The sequence below is a fragment of the Miscanthus floridulus genome, chromosome 8, assembly GCF_019320115.1.
Source record: "Miscanthus floridulus cultivar M001 chromosome 8, ASM1932011v1, whole genome shotgun sequence".
NCBI lineage: Eukaryota > Viridiplantae > Streptophyta > Magnoliopsida > Poales > Poaceae > Miscanthus > Miscanthus floridulus.
Window position 1 is genome coordinate 220,808,736 of NC_089587.1, and position 17,440 is coordinate 220,826,175.

Below are 17,440 nucleotides of genomic sequence, written 5' to 3' on the forward strand. Positions count from 1 at the left end.
TCTACGGTGATCAGCACTACGATTGTTGTAGAAAGAGAAGAAGGGCGTGTATATAAAGTACAACGTCCCATATACTACATCAGTGAAGTACTGTCAGAATTAAAAATTTGGTACCTGCATGTGCAAAAACTACTCTACGCCCTCCTGATCACTTCACGCAAGCTTCGCCACTATTTTGAAAGCCACAGGATTACTGTGGTGATAGATTTCCCACTCGAAGACATCCTACACAACAGAGATGCAACGGGGCGCATATCTAAGTGGGTAGTTGAACTTGGCGCTCTCAATATCGATTTCACACCACGGAAGGCAATTAAATCTTAAGCCCTGGCTGATTTTGTTACCGAATGGATAGAAATTCAACAACCTATGTCAAGTACCATCCTTGATCATTGAAAGATGTACTTTGATGGATCACTCAAGCTAGGCAGAGTCGGTGTAGGTGTCCTCCTAATTTCTCCAGACGGAAAGCAACTCAAGTACGTCCTTCAGATATTATGGCAAGCTACAAACAATGAGGCAGAATACAAAGCCCTCATCCACAGGCTACGAGTGGCAATTACTCTCGGAATCAAACGTTTACTCGTTTACAGAGATTCAGCAGTAGTAATCAATCAAGTCAACAAAGATTGGGACTGCACCAAAGAAAATATGGGCGCTTACTATGCTGAAATATGAAAGCTCGAAAAACATTTTCAAGGATTAGAAATTCTACACGTCCTACGCGATTCTAATATTGTGGCAGACATCCTCGCCAAGCTTAGATCAGATAGGGCGAAGGTTCCACCCGGTGTATTCATAGAGGAGTTATCAGCTCCCTCTATCAAATAACTCAGTGAGATAACCCCTAAAATCTCAGCCAAAGACAACTAGATCTTTGTAATCACCACTTCACGGACCTAGATTTTTATTGATTACATCAAAGAAAACAAGTTGCTAGTAGAAAAAGAAGAAGCTACCCGAGTTGTTCGTAGAAGCAAGAACTACGTCCTAGTAGGAGACAAGCTCTATAGAAGAGCCGCATCATCAGGAGTACTCCTAAAATGTATCTCATTTGAAGAGGGCAAAGAGATCCTAGACGAAATACACTCAGGTTGCTGTGGAAATCATGCCGCTTCAAGAACACTAGTCGAAAAAGCATTCCGCACCGGTTACTACCGGCCAACCGCTTTGAAAGACGCAGAAGAACTCGTCAGAAGATGCAAAGGTTGTCAAATGTTCGCAAGATAGGCTCATGTGCCAGCTCACAACCTCATCTGTATCCCACCAGCTTGGCCTTCCTCATGCTGGGGGCTAGATCAAGTAGGACCCCTCAAGAAAGCAAAAGGCGGCTTCGAGTACATCTTCGTAGCAATTGACAAGTTCACCAAGTGGATTGAATTCAAACCACTCGCAAAATACAGCGCAGCCAAAGTAGTCGAGTTCATCTAAGACATTATGCACTGCTTTGGCATGCCCAATCAAATCATCATGGATTTGGGTTCTCCCTTCACAGCCACATAATTCCAAAGTTTGGCACAAGACTATGGTTTTAGAATAGATTGTGCATCAGTCGCACATCCAGAGGCCAACGGATAGGTGAAAGGGCAAACAGACTCATACTAGCTGGATTAAAACCAAGATTGTATGAAGAACTAATAGACTATGGATCAAAATGGATTGAAGAATTACCCAAGGTTGTATGGGGGCTACGGACTTAAATAAGCAGAGCCACCGGATACTCACCTTTCTTCCTAGTGTATGGATCAGAAGCAGTACTACCCACAGACTTGATCTGGACATCACTAAGGATAGAACAATACGACGAAGGAGAAGTAGAACACACCCAAAGATTAGAACTCGATAGTACAGAAGAAGTCAGAGTAAATGCTACCCTTTAGTCAGCAAGATACCTCCAAGGACTAAGACGCTACTACAACAAGAATACCCAGTCTCGATCATTACAAGTCGAAGACCTAGTACTAAGAAGAATACAAAAAACCGACGGATGCCATAAACTACTCAGTCTATGGGAAGGTCCTTTTATCATCACAAAAGTCACTAGACCAGGCACATACAAGCTGATAACTAAAGACAGAAAAGAAGTCAACAATACATGGCACATCAGTCAGCTACAAAGATTCTACACATGAAAACAAGTCAAGGGAAAATATGTATACAAGACACAAGAGATCAACGATCATGATCAACAAAGATAGCGCTCATCAACAACATATGTATTATTATGGCTTATCAACGATTCACGATCAATAAAATGGACTTTCCACAAAACATGTCTTGTTATGACTTTCTCCAAAGTTGTCTTCACTAAGCAAAATGGCTAAAACATGCCTGGCTGAAAAGACGCCTGAGCATACCGGCCGAGAGCAAAATAGCTAAAAACATGCTTAAGCCCGCCGATGAGGGTAGCTAATAAGCTAACACCTGAACCAAAAAGAAAAACGACTAAGAATAAGCCTGAACATAAATAGAGCAATTTCAAGACAAGACCCTCCAGCTCCTTGTTCCAAATAGCAAGAGGCTCGGGGGCTACACTCAGAAGATCCCAAGAAGTGCTACATGGTTTCGCTCAAGAAAGCACTCGAACAATGCTTGTTCCTGCTCAACAAGACTTGAAGGAAATAAGACAAGGCTTCCAGAACTCTACTGTGAAGCGCTCGGGGGCTTGCCGGTCCTAGGATACTTTTGCAACCATAGATAGGACCAGATGCTGACCACACTATGAGCTAAGCCAAGAAGAAGAAGCTAGAGATATCCTAAGTCTTTTTTTAATACTAACAAGAATGCAAAGTTTGTCGACACAACAGGCTATATCGAGTTGTTTATAGGTCACAGACGAAAGCCAGACAAGCACTCGACAAGTCAAGGAAGTCTGTCAAGACATCAATCTACATACACCGAGTTATTTCACATGGCACAGATGAAAGCCAGACAAGTACTCGGCAAATCAAGAAAATTTGTCAAATACAACGATCTACATACAGCAAGTGGTTTATACAACATGGATGAGAATCAGAATCGATAGCTACTCGGAGAAAATTCTGATCAATTGGACAACACATTTAAAGAGTAAGCAAGGATTAGACATCCAAACAAAGAAGACATCAACAAAGATAGAGGATCTTTGTTCAAGAAAGAGTATAAGTATTCTGTTACAAAAGACGGAGTGCAGGGGCCGATTACATTCAAGCATTGTCATCAGGAGTAGAAACATTAATATTGAGATTATCTACAATCTTCCTAACTAAGTCATCGACCTTGGGCTCTAACCTCTCGACAACATCAAGGTACTCTTGGCTCTCGGCTTCATCGGCAACCTTGGACAAAGGAAAGTCTGGAGAAAGAACCCGGACCTAGTTAAGGATGTTCCTGGTGCAAAGATGGGCACAACGCTTCACAGACTCCTAGAAACAGGTCGGCACTTGGGGAATGAATTGAGCCCAAGAATGACCATCGTCTGCTAAAGTCCGAAGAAGGTCGGCTACTGACTGAAAAGACTTCCACAAAGCTTTCTAGTTTTCAGTAGCTGTTGTCAACTTGCCAGTCAAGTCCTCGATAGTCTTTTGGGCCTGCACAAGATCTCTGTTAGCTCCACGCCTAATTAATCTAGCAAGCACAAGTTCTTCTTCAGCTTGAGCAATTACCTCCTTGGCCTTGTTGTGGCTAGTTCGAGCGAGCGTCCTCATCTCCTTAATACCCTCCAAGAGCTTCTACTTTTCAACTTGGAGAGCTAGACTAGGCAACAGAAACAAGTCAGCGGAAAAGAAAATTAGAGTACAAAAGAAAAAACAAAAAGTCAGCAGAAAGGGAAGCCAAAATACAAAAGGAAACAAAAAGAACCTGTGGTACCTTTGCACTCGTTCTTCGCAGCATCCTTCTGTTTCTCTACCTCTACCACCCGAGCACGAAGAGTTTTCTCCTCCTTTTGGTGCATCTGACACTCAGTCTCCAACTCAGTCCAGAGGAGGTCAAGCTTAGCCTTTAGGGCGCTTACCTCAGAAGACAACTTCTTCTCGTTTTCGGACGAGAAAAAGAAGCCGGTATGATCTCGAGAGAAAGACTGAACAAAAAGAGAGAGAGAAAGAAAGCATAAGAAGAAAATGAAGATCAAACATCCAAAGAAAGAACTCTAGCAAAACTCACCTGAAGCTTTTCACCAAAGGAAGTCAAAAGGGCCTTCCAGGCAGTAGTCAATTCTGACAGACGATGGGTGGCATCGAACTACAGCAACACTTCATCATCCAAGCGATGACTACTGGTTCCAAGGAGAGTAGAGGGAGAAGCTGGCGTAGGCAAAGAAGGCAGAACCAGGGCTATATCCTAGGAAGCCCTGGCTACCTCTCTAGAAGTACCCACCGCCGTGGCCACGGTCACCTCCGGAGCAATAGGATCAGCAACGGTAGAGGACCCAGCTTCCCTCATAGCAACCTTGCCGACCAAACATCCCAAGTCTAGTGACTTAGCGCACAGAGGTGGGTCAGAGGACTGAGAAGAAGTAGATGGAGGGTTAATGGAAGGCGAGGATCTGCAAAATCATAAGAAAAATCGACGATAAAGAATATGAGCGAGGGAAGGAGAGAGAAGCAAAAAAGCATAACAAGGAATCACTTACTCAGCTATCTTCTTCCTCATAAGACCAAAAGAAGACCTCGCAGGGGGAACCACGACAGCAAAGACGTCCCCACCACTTGGCAGCAGGAGCGGCATAGCCGGTACTGGAGCCCTGGAAGAACTTGGTACTAGAGCTACGGAAGAACTCGGTACTAGAATCTCAGAGGAACTCGGTGCCGGTGCCCCAGAAGAACTTGTACCCGACGACCGCTTACTACAAAGAGATCAAGACCAAAGTCAGAACAAAAAGAAGGTTTCAACTACAGGAAAGCAAGAAAACAACTCACTGACAAGTAACAAGGGCAGCACCATCATCCTCTTCCGCCTCACTCTCGACCAAGGTTGCCAAAACACCAGCTAAAAAGGACAAAAGTACTCGGTTCAAGATAAAAATAAGAAGACAAAGGGATAGAGTGTATTAATATGCTCACCTAAGAGCATGCTAGCTACAACTGGAGTACCTAGACAAGTACTAGACTGGCGGGACTTCTTAGCAGAAGACAAACCAAAAGAACTTTTAGCTCGCCCCCTCTTTCCAACACTACGAGGGCCTCAGGGAACTGAACAAGGAACATACTCTACATATACATCAGGGTTTGTGGAAGAAACACTAGGAAGCATTACGGCGGTTTGCAACTTACTAGTTAAAGAAGCCCTAGCAAGACTACCCCCAGCCCCCACAATGGCAGGGAGGTCGTGAAGGGGAATCAGGTTGATGAAGTTACGCCCGAATCCCTATGAAAAGAATAAGACAACAAGACAAGGAAGATTAAGCAAAAATAGATACAGTAAAAAGAAATACAAAAAGTACCTGCACAAAGAGAAAACAACTTACAGCTGGAGGCGGGTTCTTTGCACAGAACTCGGAGATGGTAAGCGGGACAACGCTTGCTCCTTTTAGCATCTTCTAAAGACGCTCAAGTACTTCCTCGTCGGTCAACTCAAGGGTCAGGACCATGCATGAAGGATCCTCAGCCCCAGAGTACTCAAAGCCAAAGTTCTCTCGCTCCTTCAGAGGCTACACACGACGACAAAGAAAACTTGAGACGATTCTGAAGCCAATCAAGCCCTACTGCTTCAGAGTGCTTATCCACTCAAGGAACGGCTGGATCACTTAGAGCTCGTCTAATGTTAGGGAGTTCTTTTCCCACCAGTCATTAACTGAGGGACCAGATCCAGAATGAACAGCAAGAGAAGGAATCAAATTAGTGGCATAGAACCAGTCAGCACGCCAATCCCTCATAGAGTTAACCAGGTCATAGTCAAAGAACTTGCTTTTAAGACCCTAGTGAAACTAAATCCCACAGCCACCAAGAACATTGGTGTCTTTGCGGCGGGGTTGAGGCTTTAGATAAAAGAAGTGACGGAAGAGAGAAAGAGAAGGAGGAATTCCAAGGAAAGCTTCACAGAGATGAACAAAAACAAAAAGATGGAGAATGGCATTGGGAGTAAGATGGTTCAAACTAACCCCAAAATAACCAAGAAATTGATGAAGGAAGGCGGAAGCAGGAAGGCAAAGTCCAGCACAGATAAAGGAGATGAAGAGAATAATCTCACTAGGGCCTAGAGCAGGGACCCAAATCCCGCCTGGAGCTCTCCATTCAGTAATGTCCTTGCTCTAGATCAAACCATCGCTAACAAGCTCGCGAAGCTAGTCTTTAGTCATTGTTGGAGCCGGCTAAGACTTCTGGGCAGCCCTCATGGCCACAAACTCCTGGTTCTCGATCATAGAAAGAGATGACTCCTTGTCCATGAAGGTTGCCTAGGACTTGCTCGTGGCTTTCTTCCTACCCATGTACTAATGGAGACAAAAAAGCACTAGGGAAAGATAAGGCTCGAACGGCAGCGCTTAGATGGCAGTGGCAATGGCGATGGCGGAGTTGCAAAGGCTAGGGTTTTTTCAAGGCGAAGGCAGGGTACCAAAGAAAAGGAGGACAAAGGCCTTTAAATAGATTTTACACTGATAAAAACACGGCCCACCAGGCCCATTTTAACACGACATGAGAACGCAACGGTCTATTTACTGACACAGCTAAAATAATGGAAGGCACAAATCCACACAATGATATAGTTCAACGGGTAGATTTTAGACTTATCCATCCAGCAAAATGGCAGAGGTACCATATGGCTGCAAAAGAACTCATCAGCCATAAAGCAACGAAAGGTTACCTCACAAGGAACATAACAACCTGGTTCTAACATAAAGAACTCAGAAATCTCATAGACAACCAGGACATTAGTAGAATAAAGAATGACAACTCAGAAGACAAGATTCTATCTATTACGAATGACTTCAAAAGATACAAGATTACACATCTTACAAGACCCAATGAACTCAGAACTACGACAGGCAAGTAGCAAAAAGGAACCTAGAAACAACTAGGCTCTAGAACAACTACGTGTTCCAAATCGTTACTCGGTAGAACAAACCGCACTTGGCTACACTATTTTCTTCAAAGGACGGACGTAGTGCACCCAAGGCAGAAATCAGCAGAACGATAGGACAACATGGAGCAGAGAAGGCCGGCAAGCATATGTCTACCCAAGTCCAATGTAATGCTGGATATGGTGTTGATCTGTACCAGTCAGTCTCAAGACAAACAGCAAAGATCAACCTAGAACTGCTAGATGAAGGAACAAAGCCCACATCATAAGACTTCCTCCAACTACTGCCATGTACATCCCGGTACATTACTGTTGTGGGATTAGTCTACCTCTAATCTCTATCACAAGACTTCCTCCAGCTATGACAAGACATACAAGAACTACAAAATACGTCCGAATGCTGCTCTACTTTATAAACTACCATATTCATGACTATAGAGACTTCAGAACAAGCAACAAAATGCTCAATGAATCAAAACAGCACTCCAGGGGGCTATTTATAGACTAAAGGAGCGGTGTACATGGACCAAGAGCACCAACGGAACAAGCCTAATAAAGGACACAGTGAAAAGACAGAACTCAATAATGAAGGGGAATTCAGGCGTGAAGGAACAGTACTCAACAACAAGCATATTCAAGAGAATATACCAACATAGTACAACCCGTAAACAAAAGGCATTTACACTCAACCACCACCATACAACTACATCTAAAAGCAGCAGACTCTATGTCTAAAAGCAGCAGACTCTACATCTAACAACAGCAGACTACCAGAGAATATGCCAAGATTCTGTATCCAAGTTCTTTTTGAACAATGCTCGGGGGCTACAACAGGGGAAGTTTTCAATTCATTGAACAACTCAAATTCAAGACCCTCTAACTTTTTGTTCCAAATAGCAAGAGGCTTAGGGGCTACACTCAGTGAGTGCACTTTTTCCTTCAAAAAAGCGCACATCACTCAGAAGACTTCTTCAAGACAGACGACTTCAAGGCCACATGATAAAAAGAACCTAGACAAAGAACCCAAGTATATGCTCGGGAGCCCTCCGATGAAGAATCAGGGCGATTTCAAGAAAAGACCCTCAAGCTCCTTGTGCCAAACAGCAAGAGGCTTGGGGGCTACATCCAAATGGGAGTACTTTTTCTTCAAAAAGGTACACGCCACGCGAAGATCTCATGAAGCGCTATACGGTTTCGCTCAAGAAAGCACTCGGACGACGCTTGTTCCTGCTCGACAAGACTTGAAGGAACAAGATGAGGCTTCCAAAACTCAACCATGAAGTGCTCGGGGGCTTGTCGGTGCGGGACCCATGGGATACCCCGCAAGGAAGGGAGAACTAGTCTAACTAGGATTCTTCCCTGTAATCTTAGTAGTAGTATTACTCTATAATCCTACTAGGAACTCTCATTGTAAACCGACTAGGACTCTGGCCTCTTGACTATATAAAGGAGGGCAGGGCCCCTTGGATGGGGAGTTCAAAGAACAATTGTACAACACAACACTTTATGATCAATCCAATGCAAAGGCTAACGCCGACTGGACGTAGGGCTATTACTCGATCAAAGATCGAGGGTCCGAACTAGGATAAATTGACTATCTTTTGCGTTAACCGTCGAGTTCCATATATGCTAAAGCCCAAACAATACTGCCCTGGGGACCCCCGTGGTAGGCTATCGGTGGACAAACACCGACAGCATGTATGTGAGATTTAGAGGAAGCTTGTGAGATGGACTTGTTCTTTTACGTGCTACTTCATGCATTTACATTTACTTTCATGCATTGTGATATTTGTGATATTTGTGTGTTTGTGAGACTTATGTGACATGTGTGCTCTCTACTTTGATATATTTATGTCATGTCACTTGCTTTTGCTCATTTGTTTTGCTTCCACGTTATACTCCGATTCAAATGAGCTTTACTTTGTGTACTCGTGCTTACTTCATATCTTGTGAGTACATTATGTTGACTTGGGTCATATAAGCATGCCTAACACCTTTGTTCTTAATGTCAAATGCTTATATGAACCAAGCATGTTGAAAACCTCACCCATCTCTCATATATATACTCAAGGTAGTGTTGTCATCAATCACCAAAAAGGGGAAGATGGAAAGCATCTAGGCCCCTAGTTGGGTTTCAGTGATTAATGATGACACGAGATACTATGACTAACATGTATTTTGTAGAGGCAATTTGAGTTAGGTCATGGTAATGATGATTGGTTGGGCAATTATGGTTTTCCTGCCCCTGTAGATGGAAATCATTTTGATTTTCAAAGGATGGATGACAAGGTTAAGGACGAACTAGTTCTAAGTGTCGTTTGGCATTACAGAGACACTTAGAGTAGTTTAGGAGTTTATTTTTCCTTTGGTCATATTATTAAGGAGGGTATAAACTAGTAGCTTGACCTAAGTGAGTCTAATAGTTTAGGTGTGGTGCACACTTATCAAACTTAGCACTAGGTAGCTCAGGGACAGCCCAAAGATCAAGTGGATTCAACTTCGTTCACAAAGTGTGTCGAATTGGATGTGAATGGAGTGTCATATTGATGAGCGAATGCTGGGAGCATAGGGACTGGACGCAGACCTGCTGAGTTCAGTTAGTTCTTCTATGTGCACAGCAAAGACTCAGGCATCGACCAGATGCTGAAGCAAAAGGCGATCGGACATGTAGCCAGCGGTATCTATAGCAGTGGGGCCACGATGACGGGGAAGATCGGACGCTGTACAGGAAAATGACCAGAGGCAAGGCTTGCTAAGTCCGGTCAACACCAGTAAGGGTCCAGAGAAGGTTTTCAATGACCAGACGCATTCGGTGGACGCTGATCGGATGCTGATCAGCATTAGGTCACTCCAATGGCTCTCTCTGATAGGGTCATGCACTATAGCCATGATAAACTGACCTGCGCGTCCGATCATATTGACCTGTGCATCCGGTCACTTCGAAAAATGCTGAGTTGGACGCTAACGGTCATGTCTTGAATGAGGGTATATAAATATATCTCCTACTCGTCCAATTCAGCTCTCTTGCCCATTTGTTTAGTTGAGAAACACCTTTGGATTGCAAGGGAGTGCAAAAGCCTAGTGGGGTGATTGAGATTTGAGAATCCAAGATTAAGGACCTCATTAGTGTACAGGGAGTGGTAAGTGTGCATCCACCTTTCTCATTAGGCTTGTCTTGGTCAAGTGAGAGTTTATGCTTATTACTCTTGGTGATCGCCATCACCTAGACGGCTCAGTGGTGATCGAAAGCTTGGTGATCATCCAGCAGAGCTTGTGGATGACCCAAGTCATGGTGTGAGTGGTTGTGGATGATTCACTATGATGGAGTGTCGAAGAATCAGCCCGTAGAGAGCAGTTGATCCTTGCGTGGATCAAGGAGAAGCTACACCCTTGCGTGGGTGCTCCAACAAGAATTAGTAGGGAGTGGCGACTCTCTGATACCTCGGAAAAACATCATTGCATTCCTCTCCCCCTCTTTACTTTGAGCATTTACATTTGAGCAATTCAATTCATGTCTTTACTTTCTTAGAATTGCCATGATAGAGTAGGATTAGAACCTAGGGTATAAAATTTTTATGCGGTAGAATAATACAAACACTTTTAGGCACAAAGGGGTGAAATGGGTTAAGTGTAGGGCTTGATTATTGAAAGAAATTTAGAATTAGCCTAATTCACCTCTCTCTTGGATGTCTTGATCCTTTCACATTACTTGTCATGCTTCTATCTCATCTCAAAACCAAACTTAGGTGCCTCAATCTCTTATAAACATGTTTTTAACTTGAGGACCTTTCAATCCAAGTAACTCTTGATCAATCCAATAATTGTCACTTTTCTAGCAGATTCTGTATCCTTCAAAGATTATTTCATAACTCCCAATGTACAGATCCAAATACCACAAGATTTGGTGGAGATGTGCTTCACTAAGTCATCTAGCAGATATAAAAATTTGGACTTTATTTGACTTATATATTGCTACTAGATTTTAATTATTCCACCACTGCCACATGCTAAAAACTGCTGCACTGTAGCTGATAAGATCTACTCTAAAACTGAAGCATCTCTTATCTAATTCTCATGAAATTCATACCATACTTAATACCATAAGTTTAGAGCATGCATACCAAATTTCAAGCCAATCCAATAAGATTTTATCACTCAAACATGGCTAAGATCATAGCTAGCTCAGTTTTTGCAATTTTGGACATATTTCAATACTTGAGCTATATTTCACCAAATGTGAATCAAACTTGAACTCAACTTGTTTGAATTCTTTCACAAAACATATATCCATTCAATCTACTTACTAAAGGTCATCTTATGAATTGATCCAACTCAAATCAATCCAAATTTAATTACTAATCAATTAGTCCATTCAATCATCTCATAGCAAGCAATATATACATATTTATCCAATTCAATCAACTCATATGCATCCAAATGAATGAGATCAACTAGAGATATACCTTGGTAGTTCATGATCATCCAATAGCAAGCTTCAACTAATATATATGCAAGCCACCAAATATATCAATAAATCATCCACAATATGAATGTTGCACTTATATGTTGATAGCTCTTGGACTTCACTATATTGTCATGGCATTGGGATAATAATCATCACTTGTCAACACTTGGATTAATCACATGATCAACACAATGAATACCACTTGAACCAAGCCTCTAATGCCCATGATACCTACAAACAATCATCCACTTTTTGATGGTACCCAAACTAGTTTGGGTCCTCTTAAGTTAGGTGCAACATACTTAGGCATAGCCTTAGTATGAATAGCAGGATATTTTGCAATTACAATCAATGAGGTACCATTGCTATCATTCCTAAGCATAGAATCATCATCAATTGAAATAGGCTTAGGAGTGTTACCTAGGGGACATAAATTAGCCATGTGTCCTCTTTTCCGCCATGAGTAGCAAACTCTCTTTGATTGAGCCTTTTCTTCCTTGCTCATGTGTTGCTTCTCATTGCCTTGCCTCTCATGAGTTGCTTGAACCTTCTTCACAAGCTTGGTTGGACACCTTGAGGCAAAGTGTCCCATATCCTCACACTTGAAGCACTTGATGTGAGCATACACTTTCTTCTCATCTTGATTTTTGTTCATCATCTTGGCATCTTGAGTAAGCTTTGGATGCCTTGCTCTTTCACCCCTTCTTATTTTCTTCATCTTTTTCTTCAAGTCACCACCATCTCCATGGTTGATCTTGACTTGCTCTTGGGGTGTCTTTTTTTGCTCAACTTGTAGCTTTGGTTGAGGCTCTTCTTGTTGCTTCACCACTTGCTTGGTTGGGCACATTGAGGTGAGATGTCCCTATGTACGGCACTTAAAGCACTTGACATGCTTTAGCCTCTCTTCTTCTTTCTTTAACTTGAGCTTTTCTTCATTGGGGCAACCATTAGCAAGATTACCCACTTTATGGCATTTGAAGCACATGTAGTGAGATAGCTTCTCCTTTTCTTGCTTCTTTATCTTTCTTGCCCTTTCTCTTTCGCCCTTGGTCATCTTCTTGATGAAGCCATCTCCACCCTTGTCACCATAGCTTTTTTTATTCTTCAACATATGCTCAAAGGTGACCTTTGAGTTGTAGCACCTCTAATTCTTCACTTCATTTTTGAGCTCATTGTTCTCCTTTAAAAGGTTAGTCTCACAAGACATAGAAGTAGAACAAGCATCTAAATGTGAATAACATGGCATAGATAATAATTCATCACAAGAGGTGGATACATACTTCTTCCCTACATCACAAGAGTTAGTCACATGTTGCAATTGATCACTTGACTCATGTGATAAGCTCTCATTCCTTTTAAGTTTATTTGAAAATACTTTAATGAGAGAAGTATGTTGTTCTAATAATTCTTCATGAGATGCAAGTAGTTTCTCATGAGTCAATTTTAGCTCACCATGTGAAGATTTTAGAACATCAAGTAAGTGCTTATGTTCTTCACATGAGTTCTTTAGAAAATGAGTTTTCATTTTCCAATTTCATTGTTTTAGATTTCTCATTTTCTAAAGACATGGTCATGCTAGCAAGTCTACTAACAAGCTCATTATACGAATCAACATGATCAACCACATTAGCATTAGATACTTTAGTGTCACCTTGTGACATGAAGCAGTGTGGTGATGTAGGAGAGCTTGTAGAGACATCACTCTCATAGCCCAAGCATGAACCATCATCACCATCAAGTGTGCATGGGGTAGGATCATCATGTGCATCACTTATGGAAATATTATCAATCTTGTCAAGTGATCTTGTGGTAGTACCATCATCATCATCACTTGACCATGAGGTGGAGCAATCTTTCATAATCACCAAATTATGGTCATGCTCGACACACTCATGCACCTGTTCCCTAGGCTCCTCCTTCTTGAACTTGTCATCATCCCATGTGGAGGAATCACCAAAGGTGTGCTTGTTTGATTCCCATATCTCATGGGCGGTTCCCACGTAGTTTATCTTTTTAATCAAATCAAAACTCAAAGCATCCATTAGATAACAATAAGCATATGCATCAAGTTCAAAGAGAACTAATTGAGCTTTGGTTAGATTTCTATGGCCTAAGACGTGAGTGAGACCGCTAGTGACAATAAACCAAAACTTAGATCTCTTTGCATGAAAATGATCAAGCATGTGATTTTTCCAAAGTGCAAAGTTTGTGCCATTAAAAATGTGTCTCACAATCATCTAGCCCACTAGTTGCCATCCTCTCAGGTCGGTGAAGACCATAAATAAGAGACCTTGCTCTGATACCACATGTAGGGTCAAGATGGAGGACTAGAGGGGAGATGAATAGTCACTTCTAAAATTAATCGCGTCGGCTAATCGAGATAAATGCGAAATTAAAACTATCGGTCTAGCCAAGACAACACCCCTCTATCTAAGTTCACTAGCATCTTATAAAGATCCTAATTAGACAACAAAGGTGCTGGGCTAGTTAGAGCTCACCTAATCAATTCTAGAGTAAGGTCACACAAATCTATGCACTAGTACTTTGCAACGGGGAAGTTCCTACATAAGCTAGTAAGCAAAAGCACAAAGCCACCTAAGCTCACTAGCAAAGCTCAATAACAAGGCTACACAAGCCAAATTATAGAGTGCAAATTACTTAGCTACACAAACTAAGCAATGTTACTCAAATCGAATTAGTCATGCAAGAAAGCTACTTCTATGCTACACAAGCAAGAAGGTAACTAGCAAGCTACACAAGCTAACTAATTAGAAGAGCAACTACACAAGCACAATGTATGAAATGTAAAGACAAGCTTGTGTAAAGGGGATACAAATCAATGGTAAGACAAGGATGACACGATGACTTTTATCCTGAGGTTCACGTGCTTGCCAACACGCTAGTCTCCGTTGTGTTGACCGCTCACTTGGTGGTTCAGCGGCTAATTGGCATCACCCGCCAAGCCTGCACGTCGGGCACCACAAGAACCTACCCCAAAAGTAAGGGTAGCTCAATGGCACGCTCTACTAGAGTTGCTCTTCACGATCCTCGTAGGGTAAGCATAATCCTCCTCACAAATCCTCCTCCGGAGCACCACACAATCTTCTTGCATGCTTCAATGGTGTCATAAGCCACCAAGCCGTCTAGGAGGTGGCAACCTCCAAGAGTAACAAGCACCACCGGCTTACAACATGATCACCTAGTGCCACTCGATGCAACCTCATGATGCAATCGCACTAGAATCACTCTCTCACACAATCGGATGAACACTATCAAACATATGTGAGATGGAGGGCTCCCAAGCACACCTACACAAGCCACCAAGGCTCAAGGATGCTCAGCAACAAGCCCAAGGATGGCCAATGCTTGGTTTTATAGCCCTCAAGCTAATAGAGCCGTTATACCCCTTCACTAGGTTCACTACGAGGCGACCGGACTCACAGCATATAACAACCGGACATGCAGGTGCTAGGGTCTAGTCGTAGATCGACTGCCATGTGACCCCTACGTTTAACCATGGCTGTGTGATCCCAATGGTCGACTGCTTCTCTCGCTCATTAAACAATGACCGGACGCACAGGGCCATGATCGGACGCTCTCGTGCCACGTCCGATCACCCGGGCGCTCTCTCCACCGAGCCAAAGACCTAACGCACTGGTGCCTTGACCTAACGCTGCCCCATGCCACATCTAATCACATCTAGAGATGGTCCAGAGATGCTTTTCAGCAATCGAACGTGTTAGATCATTCACGACCGGACACAGGCCAGCGTTCGATCCCTTCTGCCTTTGCGCGCCAAGTCCAGTGCCGCCACGTCATCTATCATCAGCATTGACCGGACGCACCAGCATCGTGTCCGATCATCTTCAAGTGCCTACGTCTGATTGGAGACCGCGACCGCGCCTTGCTCTGCACATGAAGACCAGACGTGCAGGTCTTGCTGAGGCCAACGTCCGGTCACCTCTAGTGACCTCTTTTCGCCTCTGTTTCTTCACCGAGTTGATCCGTTTCAACTCCAACTTCTTCAACTTTGTAAATGTGCCAACACCACCAAGTGTACACCACCATGTGTATGTGTGTTAGCATTTTCAACAAACATTTTTCAAGGAGTTAATCACTCAATTCACTTCGCCACTCGATCCTAACACGTATGCAAAATTAGATCGCTCAAGTAGCACTAGATGACCGATATGCAAACAAGTTTGTCCCTCTTGATAATACGACCATCTATTCTAAACCCGGTCATAAACTTCTCTACACACCTATGATCGGTGAAATGAAATGCCCTAGGTTATACCTTTGTCTTGCCCATTCCATTCCATCTCCTCCAATATTGATGCAACACATGCACCAACCATGTCACAAATGATATGATCCACTTCATATCATCACATGACCGTATTGATTCATTGATCTTGACTTCACTTGCTCTTCACCGTTGCTTCAGTCCATCGGCGCCAAGTCATCACTCAACTTGCCCTTTACACTTGCAACTGGTCCATCGAGCCAAGCCTTGTCTTGATCTTCTCCACCTTAGTCATATGACTCAATGTCAAATCTCATATGCAATGAGCCCCTTCATCACATGTGTGAGCTTTGCAATATCTCCAAGCCATTTTCACCTCCATGGCATATGTTGCTCATACACATGTATCTGTGGACTAATCATATATGTATCTCACATTAAACACAATTAGTCCACCTAGGTTGTCACTCAATTACCAAAACCAAACATGGACCTTTCAATCTCACCCTTTTTGGTAATTTATGACAACTCTACAAAGATATAGAAATTAAGCTCTTTTGGATTCATGTTGCTTGCCCAAGCAATTTTATCATGTGTAAATAATTTTGGACAAGTACAACAAACCCGAATTGATAGTATTAGCTCCCCCTATATATGTGCTAGAGTATTTGGTTTAAAGCTCGCACATATGCATAGATAGGAATTGTGGGAGAGTAATTACTACCAATGATGATAAGATGTAAAGAATTAACCTTTGATGAGTGATACCAATCGGAGTGCATATTTTAACACTATCCTTAGCACCATGAGTAGCTAGACAACATAAACACTAGAGACCTCATGAGATCAATATTATAAACAAGGTTCTAGTACCACGTGTAGAAATATAAGTCTAGCTACCGTCTTATGCATACTAGTTATCAAATCATCATTCAAGTTCTACAACTAGCATACACCACACAAGCAAGCATATTAAATTTAAAAACTTATGCAATGCAAGCAAGCATATGAATACGCACATATCAAATGCAATCAAACAAGTTCATGAGCTTGCTCCCCCTACTTATGTGCTTCTCTTGTTCAAGAATTTTGATCCCTCAATTCCTCAATGTTGCTCCGTCTTTGCCTATGTCCATGTCCAAATCCAACTTTCCATGATATCTTTGTACTAATCTTTCCCCCTTTGTCATCAATTTCCATAAAAGGTGTGCATCTCTTGATACAAAAGGTTGCTCTAGGGATAGATGGTTGACACTTGAATCTTATATTTTTTATGGATGCCACCATATGTTGGAATGACACCACTTGTAGCCCTTGATATCACTCATGTAGGATCTTTTGACCTTGATACCGATTGGTAGGGCACCTCCCCCTATGTCATAGCATGGGTCATCCATTAATCTTGAACTCTTGTAGATGAGGAAAGCATTCTTCACTTAATGATCATTTAAAGTTGAGAATCACTTGTGGAACCACCGTCTTGTATGATTGATACCACGTGTAGAAATGTGATACCACGTGTATGATTGATTTGTCAATAAGAGCTATTTCTTGAATATTTGCTATCTTTATGAGTACCACTTGTAGGATATCACTTGTAAGTTGATCTAGACACTACTTGTGAATACCACTTGAAGAATCAATTGAGTCTAGATACTACTTGAAACAACCAAACTAGATATCCATTTGCATTGTTGTCGTGTGCCTTGTCTTGATCTTCTCCACCTTAGTCA